General features: G+C 28.6%; 1 protein-coding gene across 4 annotated transcripts in view; it reads left to right on the forward strand.

The window, feature by feature from the left end:
• The window catches only part of LOC132744227 (G-protein coupled receptor moody-like), a 114,941-nt gene that overhangs the window by 76,994 nt on the left and 24,500 nt on the right, over nt 1–13,447 (forward strand). For all 4 annotated transcript variants that reach the window (XM_060732864.1, XM_060732869.1, XM_060732867.1 and 1 more), the window contains exon 3: nt 3,945–4,030. The gene's annotated coding sequence lies outside the window, so the exon portion shown is untranslated. The remainder of the gene's footprint in view (nt 1–3,944; nt 4,031–13,447) is intronic.

Here is a 13,447-nt window from a genome sequence, read left to right on the forward strand (position 1 = left end):
AACTTTTTCAATATTTTTTCCCTCATAAAAACAAAACCCCCTTTTAGGGAAAAAGAAAATTTTCAAATAACAAACCCAGATAATAAAAATGAATTGGGCCAAACAGTTATAAATAAAATATTTCATGAAACTTTTCTCAAAAAACGGTGTTTTACCTAAACGGGGGGGGTTTTTCTGGAAGCATTTTTTCATAAAAAAAGGGATTTCCCCCAAAATTTATCAAATTTCAAAAAGGCTTTAAAGATTGATTATTTATTCATAAAGATTGATTATTTATTCAGTTAAATGCTTTTGGGTTGGTTACATTGACATTTATTGTGAAATGAAAAGTATTGAGTATGGACTTAATATCATTGAGAACTTTTTAGAAATACGAGTATGTCTATATATTTATTGTTCATCGTTACCACATAACATTTATTTATAATAATTTATTAAGATACATTCATGAATAAAACTTGATTGAGGTCGTAGTTAAAACTGATTATGAAGAGTTGTAACATACAGGTACATAGATACAAAATTATATATAGTTTCATGTATATATATTTGCAGCGTTTGATCTTACAAACAAAATGTTGTCTTGTTTTCGTAGGAAATATTATTACAACAACAACAAAAACAAAGAAAAACATCTAATAAATGTTAAAGCAAAAAAGTAACAAGAATAATCCGACTAAATCTAAAAAGCTTAATATCTTAATCTTAATACGTACGTAGTGTTTATGCGTTTGTTTTGTTTGGCCCGTATAGAAGGATGATCGTACGCGTTCAGTATAGAATATGAACAGACACAGACTATATCCATAACATCTTCATGTATCAGTAAATCAGTTAAAAGTTTACTTACACAATCAGATATAAAAATGGTTATTTGACTTTGTCCCAGTGTTTTGAGCTTTGTCCTGAAATATGAAATAATTTAAATTTTATTCCTCATTTAAAGTTTGGTTTTATCGATAAATCGTGTCCGAAAAAAATAAGACACGGATTGTATCAGTATTCTCCATTTCTGTATAATGACAACACACAGATGAATGTCGATTGCATTGCTAGGCAACTTAATGAGCATCTACCACATTCTTAATCAGAGAAATAAGAAGCATGTCTCCATGGAAGCTGTTAATGGAACTGAGTCTGTTTTATTAAGAACCCCGCATGGTCGTTATTTGCATATATTGACCTAAAAAATTGTTATTGTATCTGTAATAGTTTTGTCAAGTTATTGCTATTTTGTAGTTATTTTGTCAGCAATCATATCAATTTCACAGTAAAAGTAAGCAGTTATTTAAGTGAACAAATAAATTTTCTTTTCAAATTTCCACAATAATATTGCAAATAAAATATATAAAACGAATGCATGTTTCTAGTAAGATGATCACCTTTTACAAGTAAAGGAGAAAACATGTAGGGTAGTCACATGAATCCTCTTTGACCTTGTATATGACCTTGTATATAATGAAAAATCTTAATTTTGATAACATGATATTGGCAAAATATCCAAATCAGTGAATGAATACGATGTTTAACATTCTTATTCTTTCAGTAAAATCAATAAGACAGCGAATACCAAATACTATTTTTCTTATTTATATTCATACTTTGTTTTTTGGTTTATATATGCTTTAAATATTAGGTTTTGACTGATTTTAGTCAAACTTATTTGCTATAGTTATATCATAGTTTATGAGATAAAACGTTCGAAAGATGATGAAATACAAAAATGAAGATACAATTAACTTGCTTGAAATAGTTTACAAAATGTCACTATTATCGTGTATAAATGTTCACGACTGTTAAGGCGGTGAAAGTGGGCGTTGCTGAAAGCTTGTATTAATCAATACCGGCAAATAAACAAGCTCAATAAAACCAAGCTTGCAAGCTATGATTTTTGCTTTTTAATCAGTTCAGAAGATGTAAAGATCTCAATTTTTAGATTAAGTGAAAAACACACTGATGCCATGAAAAAATAAGATCATTACAACAAATAAAAAAATACATTTTTTTAAGAAATCCCTTCAACAAATTTAATAAGGCTTTGATAACAATATAAACTAGAACTGATATATAAAAACAGTTAACATTAGGATATTACTTTTTATCAATGCATTCATTGTACATTTTAAAACGAAATAGAAGAAAATCAGCTAAAATTTTTCTGCGTATTTTTTACTTTTTACTAAGCCAACGCCGTAAGAAAAATCTATAATTAATTGTGTTAGAAATCTGACACGCTCGTGTTCACTCATCAAGCATGCCATAAAGTAAAGTGAAGCAAACCCCGTAAAAAACGTTAATATAAAATATTTATTGAAAAGTATGTTATCAAAGTACAAAATGAGATAGATATCTAGCGGAAACGTTTTGTGGCAGATAAATTCAACCACAGACTCGTAATAAAGCTAGAAGAAAAACCTTATGACGATGTTCTTACATATAAACAAGAAAGTCTTATTGATGAATCGGCGAATGCAATATTTACAAAGACTTGACCGAAAATTGAAAACGGCAATAAACATAAGCAGTCTGAAATCATACTCTTTTTTAAGCTAATTGTCATATATAAAAAATCGTCGGATAGATATTTCTCAAATAAAAAACCAAGGTGAAAGCATAACCTCGTTTCCACGGAAGTGCAGAGGCTTAGGGCATTTATAATTGCATCAAGCTAAGAACAGTTATTAACTAATGAGCAGTTTGCATGTTGCTTTACACATAATTTGAATTAAATCGTTACAGGGAGACTTGTAAATGAAGCATCTAATGAACGATCATCTCAAAAGATAAATTTGATAAACTTGCACGTCAAAGTTACACTTACACTATCAATGCATCTATTTGCCTTAAATGAAGATCTTTTATATATTTTAAACATTTGATATTTAACTTTTAATACTGCATGTTTGTAATGTCGATTTCCATTGGATAATCTTGACGTTTCAATTTACAAAGCTACTTTCAATTTATGAAGATTTGGTTTATCTTATAAGGAAAGTTTGCTGTATTACAAATTCATTATTAAGTTTTGACAGGTTATATTGTCGTTTATAAAAAACTTTGCAAAATGAATTATGAAATGATCAACAAGGAACGCATCCCCGCACAACCAAACCTGCAACACAGGACTACCGGTTTGGAGCCACCAGGGTAATCGCCCAACAGCTCGGGTTATATTTGCAAACACCCGTTTATAGAAGACCATATAACCTGTCAAAGTTTTTTTTAAAACCGATAAAATAAAAAAAACTTATTTCATTTACCTTTCATTTGTTTTTACATTGGTATCTCTCAACTCATGAAACATGTTTTTTGACTTCTTAAGCCGGTGCTAGGTAGCGTTTGAAATGTTGCACTTTCCAGTATCGCACGAAGAGATTAAATCAATGTGAATCTGCCGTTTTCATCATTTAACTTTGTTTTCATTGCTCTTGTGGGATCTCCCCTTTTCCAAATTTCCAAATTTTAAAAAGCTTTGAGAAGTTTTCGTCGAAATACTCATTATTTATGGCTAGTGCTAATGATGAAAACAGACTGAATATTTCTGTTCTGTAGAAGAAAATGATGGCATTGTCTTATTCAATATTTGTAGTTAGAACGACCACTTATAACAACAAAGCGTCATTTATTGTATGCTATGCCAATTTCCTGTCTGTAGAATGGTGTGTATATACACTATCATTGTAGTAATGTCATATCATCTCTCGGAGATAATGTGAAAAACATCCTGCGTTATATGTTGAACCATGCATGACCTGTAATAAATCTGAAAGGTTATACTTCTTTAAGGGTATAGGAAAACTGTGCATAAATTGTTCTTCAACATATAAACTCATTATAGTACATAATCGTAAGATATGTTGAGGTTGGATTAAAAGGAAGGAAAGCCATATGTCATCTGTTCATAAGCAATACAAAGACTAATGGCAAATCTATCTTTCTTCCAGCATTTGGCGAAGACGACACGACGAATGATTGCTTCCCAAAATAAACTTGTTTCATCCGGTATCAGTAAGCGCCTGGACTCCAAAAGGTAGGAGTTGTCTTTTTATATTAAGAAGATGAAATCATTTATATAATGTATAAAATGAAACACTCCAATATATATGATTATATCTTAATTTGTACATTAATTGTCAGAATCAATGTTGTAAAAACAGGACGGTTTAAAATCATGCAGAAAAATAAAATAATTGACATAGGATAAGTATATGTGAATTTCACTAAGCAAAGGACTATATAGGTTATAATATTAAACTCTAGAGAAATGATTTCATTTAACTTTATACTACCTAATATCGTACTCTATTGATTGGCCTAAAAATTTTGTCATGCAAAAAATGTTTGAGATAAAGGTAAACGTTAATTTACGTCGTATTTCATATGTGTTTAAATTTGATATTAGATTTCATAATACCATAAATATATTACTGTGATTGAAAAAAAAGCAACATAGTATGTTAAAATTTATTGGAATATGTTAATCGCAATTATAGACATGATCAAAATAAAAATAATATCATGTTCTTTTTCTGCACGGGAGAAAAAACAATCTTGAGAATGAAGATTATTTTGTCTTAAATTTTTATTTGCTGATTTGATAAAGCGATAAAGCATTGCCAGTATATATTCATGCATAAAGAGATTATGAAATATTATCTTCCCATGTGGCAGGGAGGGCTTTTGAACAACTGTATATTGAATGAAATTGCTGACTACAAAAAACATTATATGCTGTTTTTAAAGTACAAGTATAATGTTTAACCTATTCAACATACTTCCTTTATTGCATATTCAAAATACGAGTAAAAACAGCAAAAAACAAAAACCCACCCCAAAAATAAAATGAAAAATAAAGACAACAATAAAATGAAAAATCTTATTTATTGCTTTCTTAATCTGAATAATAGTCTGACAATCCTGGAAATAATGTCATCAACCATGATCTTAAGGTAAGATACATATTAAAGATATTTAAATCTGGATCTTGTTATTGTTACTCTTTTGATGTTTGTAAGCCGGAGGCATCTTTTGTGATCTTGCCTCTGCAACAACGGCTACAGCAAAATAAAAGTGTTATTATAACCCTACTATCGAATGTACTTATATTCTGTAATGCCTATCGATGTTCTTTATTTAAAATAAAATAGTCCAAATGAATAATTGTATTGACTTTTGCCAGATCAGGATAAACATGCGATATATGATTAACTCTATTTACACTTATTTCGAAGCAACTTTTGAAATACATGTATAACAATAAGGATCCATTGACAATATAAATTTGATCGGACATGAATTCTTTCAGTTTCTATCATGTGTAAAACAGCAAATGCTACAATTCTATGGCATTTTAGAAAATACTTATTGAATTGAATTGGAAAAGTCCTAACTATTTCAAATTTTCTACTGTATCAGATATAGCTACAATAAATGTAAGAATTATGTGGGTTTCTTGTGGAAATATTACATTTATATATCGCTTATATTTATATTATCTTATAAATGACCAAATATATTTGAATTTGCGTATAAAGTGAGATCTCTTATACATTACCCACATTCTAAACAAATTAAAAGCGTCCTTAGAGTTGAAAGTAATTAGTTTTTATTGAAAGTTGTCGTGTTCAGTTGCTATAAATTTGTCGTTTTGTATATTCCTTTTTCACTGTATGGCTCATGGTATAGGAAAATAACACTCTTTATCATAAATTATGCCTATGCATAGCATATTTATATCGTTTCATTTAACTAAGAAGCTTCGAGAAAAGAGGTTTATGGGAAATATATGGTTAAATTATACGAGATTTTTACCCAAGACAAACGCACCAAATATACTAGAAAATACTAAATGATATCACATATAGTTTTTATGAAGATCGTTGACAGGTTATATGGCTATTTGTAAATATAACTCGAGCCGTTAGGCGAGTGTTATATTGCAAAAAGCCGTTTATATACGGCCATATAACCTGTAAACAATCTTTATAACGAATTTGTAATACAGCAAGCATCATTTTTTAGAGAAAAAAGTAAGATTTCTTTATGAATCGACAGCAGCCGTGTATATAAACTATATAAAAGTCACGATTATCCAATGAAAATTGACGTTACAAATGTGCAGTATTATAATATAACATATAAAGTATAAGTCCATCTTTCTACTTGTATTTCATACAATCTGCTCATATAAGGAAATATGGATTTTATTTCAATTTTAAAGGTTCCCATTTAAATGAAATGAAGGAACACAGAATAATTGTATAATTACAAGTTAAGAAATTATCGGCGGTGTAACTGCTACAGTAAAATATATCAAATACACATCATTTTTAGAGTTTCTTTTAAAATATGTTGTTTTGGTCTCACTAGTGAAGTAACTTTTCATCTTTTTAAGTAGCCTTTCATCTAAAAGTAGTTCACATTTTGTATACATACTTAAGTGGCAGAATATCTCTATTGTTTTGATCCTGATGAAGGTGTTGTGATAATATTACTGTAAGCGGTACATCATTAAAGTTTGGTCAATGTTTAGCCGTTGCTAGAAGCGATACTCTGCATTTTTATTTTACTCATTTTGTGACTTATACATCTGTTATAATTATATTCTTTAATTGGAAGGGCTATATATGGTTCATTGCTTGTATTCTGAACAGTACAATATGGGATTTATTTCACTATTCGAACAAAATCACGATTTTTAACACTTTTACGTTGCAATTAAATATGCTAGACTTGACTTATGAATGACAAAGGAACATTATTCGTCTGATTTCTTTTGGCAACGTGTTTTCTTTATCAGTGAAATGATAATATATGCATTGTTTAACTTGTTTCAAAATACAACAACATATGTACAGTATGTCAAAATCTGATTAAATAAACATTATAGGGATATGTGTCAATCAATCATGCAAAGTGATCATTCAATACAAATTTATTTTTCTTTACTTGTAAGCTGTTTAATTATGCTGAGTACAGTATATGTTTCTAAAAAGCATACAATTATGTTCACATGGTTGTTTAAGATTATGCGGATATTTTGTATCACAATGTTTAGGTTAAAGAAAAGAAAGGAATTATTCTTTCTTACAAAAACTTATTGAACATTGAATAGAGATGCTTTGTGCTACTGCATGAAATATTAACTTTTCTTTAACGAGGGTTTTAGCATTATAAAAAAAACAGACAAATGAAATATATCTGTAATCATTTCAAATCCTCCTTTCGCTGTTTTTGTTAAGACAATATTCTTATTATGCGATAGATTGAAATATTGTTAACTTTTAATGAAGAAAAAAATAATCTGAAACTACAGCATTGTTTCTGTCTACCATAGAGGTTAAAATTATTGGTGATTGATAAGTATACATAGGACCAGGAATGAGAATATTATAGAAAATGTGCTAAAACTTCGGAGTGCATTATCAAAGTGCATTTTTATATCTCTCTAGCTATGTATGTCTTTTCCACAGCGTTTATATTTCGATGTTTCTTATAGACTTTCAAATGTTTTCAATATTCAGATATAATTGCAGAAAGTCAATTTTCCAAAATTGAGATTTCAAAATTGCCCTTGAGTTTAAACAAATGTGTTAATTCAGTAAAAATAATATATTACACTTAAACCTACGTGTTCATCTACATAATACTATTTTGCTTTCTCACTTATTCGTTAGGTATTGCCTCGAAAATCAGAGATATGTGGTTTAAATGTTTATGTGAAGTGTTACACAGAATTTTGTTGCTTCCCAAATAGTCTAGGATTTCCAAAAGCAATTCAACTGATGCTGTAAAGTGCAGTAGTTTTTGTTGGAATTTAATCGGTATTCGTGAATGAGATTCCTTAATGAAATTAATAGTGTGACGTCAATTAAGACATTAAAATATTGGAAGAGTGCCAAACATAACATTATAAAAGACGAAAACAATAGTCCATGAACATACCTCATATAATAGAAATAGAATATTTGTACTGTTAAGAATTAAATGTCACAATACAAATGAGTATTATAAACATGTTAACCATTTTATTACCAGACAATTTCACCCGGAGGAATAAATATCATTTTTGTGGCGGCTAATTAGAAAACGAAACCTGATAATACTCAGTTATTATGTAATGATTTCTTGTTTTATAATAGAAGATAAAATTGCTTATTTGAAGAGTAACGTTTTAAAAATATTTATTTTTATAAAATTGGTAAGACATGAAATTCAAAAATCATAACATTTTAATTTTGTTTAATTTTTCAATCAATGTGTTTGTGACACTACAAAATATTTCATATGATGAAATATAAGATAAGGAAAAACATATCATTCAACAAAACATTGTATGGAAAAATCTCTCATTCATCAAAAAAAGCCAATTTTTAATCACTGTTTTTGTTCTTCACTCATACGATTGAAAAAATGGAAACATAGTTTAAGAAATCACGGGGATATTGTGTTCTCCCCCCTCATTAAAAATCTATAAAATATTCAATTCACTATATATTCAGCTAGTAAATATTTATTGTTAGCTCTACGATTTTTGTTTATCTCAACCGTATTATCAATGAGCATTGCGCATGTTTCAAGGACATCTGATAATTACTCTTATCATATTTTCTAATCACCATTCCTTGCCAGAATTGATATCATAACTATCATAATTAAGATAATTAAACACATCAAACAGTATGAAAACGCACGAATCACATGAAATGTCTGTTGATGATAAAGATATCTGCTTACAAATATAATTTAAAATCTTGTATTAGTGAAATCATAACGAATCTTTGCAATTTTTATATTTTTATTCTCAAACGTCACGTCACTTTACGATGTAAAAAAATAATTTTTAATGTTATCATTTTTTATACTTTTCCGAGAACATTTTTTTAAAACTGCAAGTTAACGTTAAATACAAAATATAATTATCTCGGGGATTTTTTCATGAATAAATGAAACAGCTAATAAAAAGTCAGTTAAGATAAAACTCAAGTTGTATGAGCATGAACATTCTATCTTTATATTTAAATAATAAAAAGGATGTATTCTGTCAATCAAGAGTATGATTATATGTAATGAAACACCTCAATATAAACTGTGTTATTTTACTTTACCTACACATTAATTTTCTTCAAATTTTATTTTGTTAAGCCATAAAACATTGTTTCTGTTAAATGATGCCATCTTGTTGTTGTAAACTTAAATATAATGGACTTGGAGAAGAACATAATAGCATTTTATCATCTTTCATTTTAATCAATTTCCATTATACAAACTTACTGTGTATAGCGTTTAGGAATAAAATATGTTTATATGAACGGGCTAGGCAACGAGTATCAACCAATTAGTGTCTGCTGAAGGGTTCATCTGTACTTACAAACATGATGTTCATTTAAATATTTAAAAAATATTGCACTGTTAAACTTTCATTTGAACTTTAAATTTTTATAACACGATTCATAATTCAATACCCTCAAGTAAGGACACTATGCTATGTAACAGTATATACTCATTAGATTCCTCAGATTTTAGCAGGGTATAATTGTTTATTACGAAAAACTTGAAATAACAATTTTACTTTTTTTAAAAATTGTTTACCTGACAGTATTTTAGAACTGAAATGTACCTACATGTATTTACAAATATTGACCTATGTAAAAAACGAATAATGGTGCGTTTCTCTTCTCCTATATTTCCAATAATTGAATGAATAAATGACATGTACAAATGAACAAACTTTACCCATATATGATTCCCTGTCATGAACTACATGTATATTTGTTTTGGTTATTGCCATAAAAATGTCATCGAAGATAGATATATCATCTAAACCATAACTTTCTCGTTATTCATTCATAAATATTGACATAAAATAAGTTAACTTTGTGAGTGATACAAATAATCTACATTTAATCAAGCTTATAGCATTTTATCATTCCTCAGATTTTCCTTGATTCCATTACTTTATTGAAACTAAAACTCAGTCGTGATATTTTATAGATACATCATTCTGGAAAAAGAATCACAGGAAAAAGATATGTCTATAACCCAAGAAATTTACGATCGGACAAGTTTTGCATGATACTTTGAACCATTTAAAGTAATTGTTATCCATATTTACTTTTATTTTGGAAGTACAATCATGTTATAAATAAACAACATGAGCGATAGAATTGTTTACGATAAAATATTTATCCATGTATTAGAATAAGTATTGAAGATGTTCTGCTCTACTGAGTCAAGTTACTTGAATTAAATGAATATACCTTTCTTCTTGTGTACAATATAGACCAGAAATAACTATATTTCAAATTCAAAAATCTAACCATCTTTTGACCTTATAGATGCTTCCTTTAAAAGAATTTATACGAAAGTGAAACAGGGAATGATTTTCAGTATGACCAGCAACTAAATTATTATTTTTTTCTAATTCACTCTTCCGCCCCTTTTTATATGAAATGAAGATTCAGTTTCAATAATTTTCAAAACTGTTCCTAATAACGATTTGCTCAATCTCATATTCGATATTTTAAAAGAAAAAAATAATGATTCATTTCTTGCAATACATTAGATCTAAATTTTTTGGGTTACTTTTTTAATTGGTTTGTTTTCTCGATTAACAACAGAATGTTCTTTTTAGTTCATTAATTTGAGCATTTAAGGGAATATTTTCAATCAACTACTGACTGAAAATCCTTACATAGCGTGAGAAAGCTTAAGATTACCGTACCGTTACAATTACAGCAATGAATAAATTCAGAATAATTGCCTCAGTTTAGAAATATCAATTTGGGATTTAAACTTATTTCTTATGAAACCGGTGTAAAAAATAAACAAAAAAAAATAATACATTAAACTAATCGAAGAAACTCCATGAAATTCACATGTTCTACAGTCACTAACATTGCCTCAATAGTTCTTTGTTGCGAGCAATAAATAAGCACGACTATACAAATTACATTGAGGACTAACCTACTTGCCCATGGGTCCTCGTCATCGACAGCGTCCAGATTTTGTTCATAATATGCACTAATATGTCTTTTCTTATACTATTCCTTTCTTCGGGTATTACTTCAAAATTCAAATATATGTCCCTTATAATCACCCAAATAATACGTGGTAACCAAAATAACTATTACACACATTTTCTAGAATTATTCCCCTTTTAAACTGAGACTTTCCCTTGAAAATTGTTATGCTAACTGTAACTTCTTATTGTCTAGCTTCATATATATGTGACCAATTATCTTCACCCATCTCATATGTGACACTGTGCTAATTTCTAGTAACCATCTGAATAGATTATTTTCCCCCTTTGAACTTAGAATTTAACTTAAACCCCTTTATAGGCAAAGGGTTTTACTTCAATCTTCAAAACATGGTCTATATCACCCCTTCGCTTCTTTAATGCCAAAATTCAAATTTCTAGCGTATATAATTTAGGATAAATCCTTTCTTGAAATTTGCCTACAAATATAAATTTTTACTCTTATGATCTTTGTTATTCTAGAGTGTTTATTCTATCGCAAGATTGTTGTCTTTTTTCATCACACTATATAAACTTTGTTTTCATTTTCTTTGACATGCATGTTGTGTCAAAAGTTTGGACATTTGAGTTTCATCTTTATATTGATAAAGAAAGTATAATGTATAATTGATTCCCTTATAGTTTTGTCGGTCTTAATTGTGTCCGGTATTAAATAAGCTTATGTCTCCGCTAAGAAATCCTTTTAATTTCTTCAATTTGTTGTTTTATTCGTTGTTTTGCTGTCTGTCTCAGGCGTGTTTATGTTTTTTAAACTAATGAGAAGCGATAGTTCATGTAGTAGTTATTTCCATTGAACTTTATAAGTATATATGGCATTACATATTCATTAAACATTCATGTAAAATATCCTTATGCACAAACATCCTTTACCAACAATGAAAAGAAGTAGACAAAGGCTATTTTAACATTATGTGGTCCTTTAATTTCAGAAATATGTGTATATCTATTTGAAAATGATTCAATTTGAAAACTGTGGTTTCAATGCACAAAAGATTAGATATTTTAAAACAAACTGCACAATTTCTAAAAATGACATACTGTGTAACAATAGAATACACATAGTAAATTTCTTACGCTTGTTTGACTGAAAATAATGACGCCACGTTAATTACCAATATCTTAAGTGTGTCACAAATCGCCGTGTTTTTTCTACGTCTTTAGAAATAAGGAATAATAAGGACCTTTAATTCACCAACACAAACAATTGACCGCATATATATATAGGCCAATATTAACAGATCAATTCAAGTATTAGAATGAGAATTTCTCCATATTTTACAACTGGATTAATGCTTTTGACATGTTCATTCAGTTGAAAACTGTATCTGGGTAAATTAATGAATAAGTAACATCAACTGTAACTACAGTCTTACCAGATTATTCAACTTTGTTTATACGCTTCATTTATTTGAACATGGCATTTCTTTAACATTAACAGACTATGATGTTAATTAAATACAAATATTTTTACTGACAACTTAATTACTTGTATTCATCTTTTAAATCAGTGCCAAGTTTTTTCCAGGCTATTTCCTATCTTGTTTGTTTAAAATAGAAAAATCTTAAATATCTTCTTCACAAATTGAAATTATTTCAAAAGCTTAAGAATGTGTACTTAGTGTAATATTGTTATCGTTCAATCAATCACAGAAATAATATTGTAATTAAAAAGACAATTTGAGAAGTTTAAAAGGCAATTTGAGAAGTTTAAAAAGGTAATTTGTTATAATCATAAATAAGAGTTACTTGCTCTCTTGGAGTAATGATATATTTCCTTAAATTTATATACATATAATTTCTGAAGAAAGAGTGCATGATAATAAATATCTAAAGGATTTTTCTCTTTAACACACAATTATTTGGCATGTTTTCTGTTATATGTGGCATTTAACCGTTTTCGATATAAAGTTAAAGCCATGAATTGTTATATTTTTCAAGAAAAATATAATGATCATGTACTGAGTAAAACATTAGAATATTTTCTCTTTTTTTATTTGAAAATAAGTTTAAAATTACTTTAATGTAGTGGTTAAGGTCGTTGACTTTAAACCACTTGCCCCTAACCGCCTTTTGAATCTTGAAAGGCACTTTGGATTCTTTAATGTAAAAAAAGTGCCCATTCGCGTCTCAAATAAAGCACGGAGGGCACCTGAGGTCTTCCTGCACTAGTAAAGCTGGAACGTCGCCATATGACCTAAACTGCATCGATGTGACATGAAATCTAAAAAAAACTTTGATGTAGTGTATTACTGACAAAGAGGAAGTCGGACATGTAAATTCATCCATACACAATAAAACAATACACAATAAAACAAATACAAATTATATACAGTTACATTTTATTTACTTTTAAGCACTTATTCATTTACTGCAGTAATGCAAAATCAAAATGCAAAATTAAAATAG

Source organism: Ruditapes philippinarum, unplaced genomic scaffold (assembly GCF_026571515.1).
Source record: "Ruditapes philippinarum isolate M1 unplaced genomic scaffold, ASM2657151v2 ctg1491_1_1_1_1, whole genome shotgun sequence".
In the NCBI taxonomy this organism is placed as follows: domain Eukaryota; kingdom Metazoa; phylum Mollusca; class Bivalvia; order Venerida; family Veneridae; genus Ruditapes; species Ruditapes philippinarum.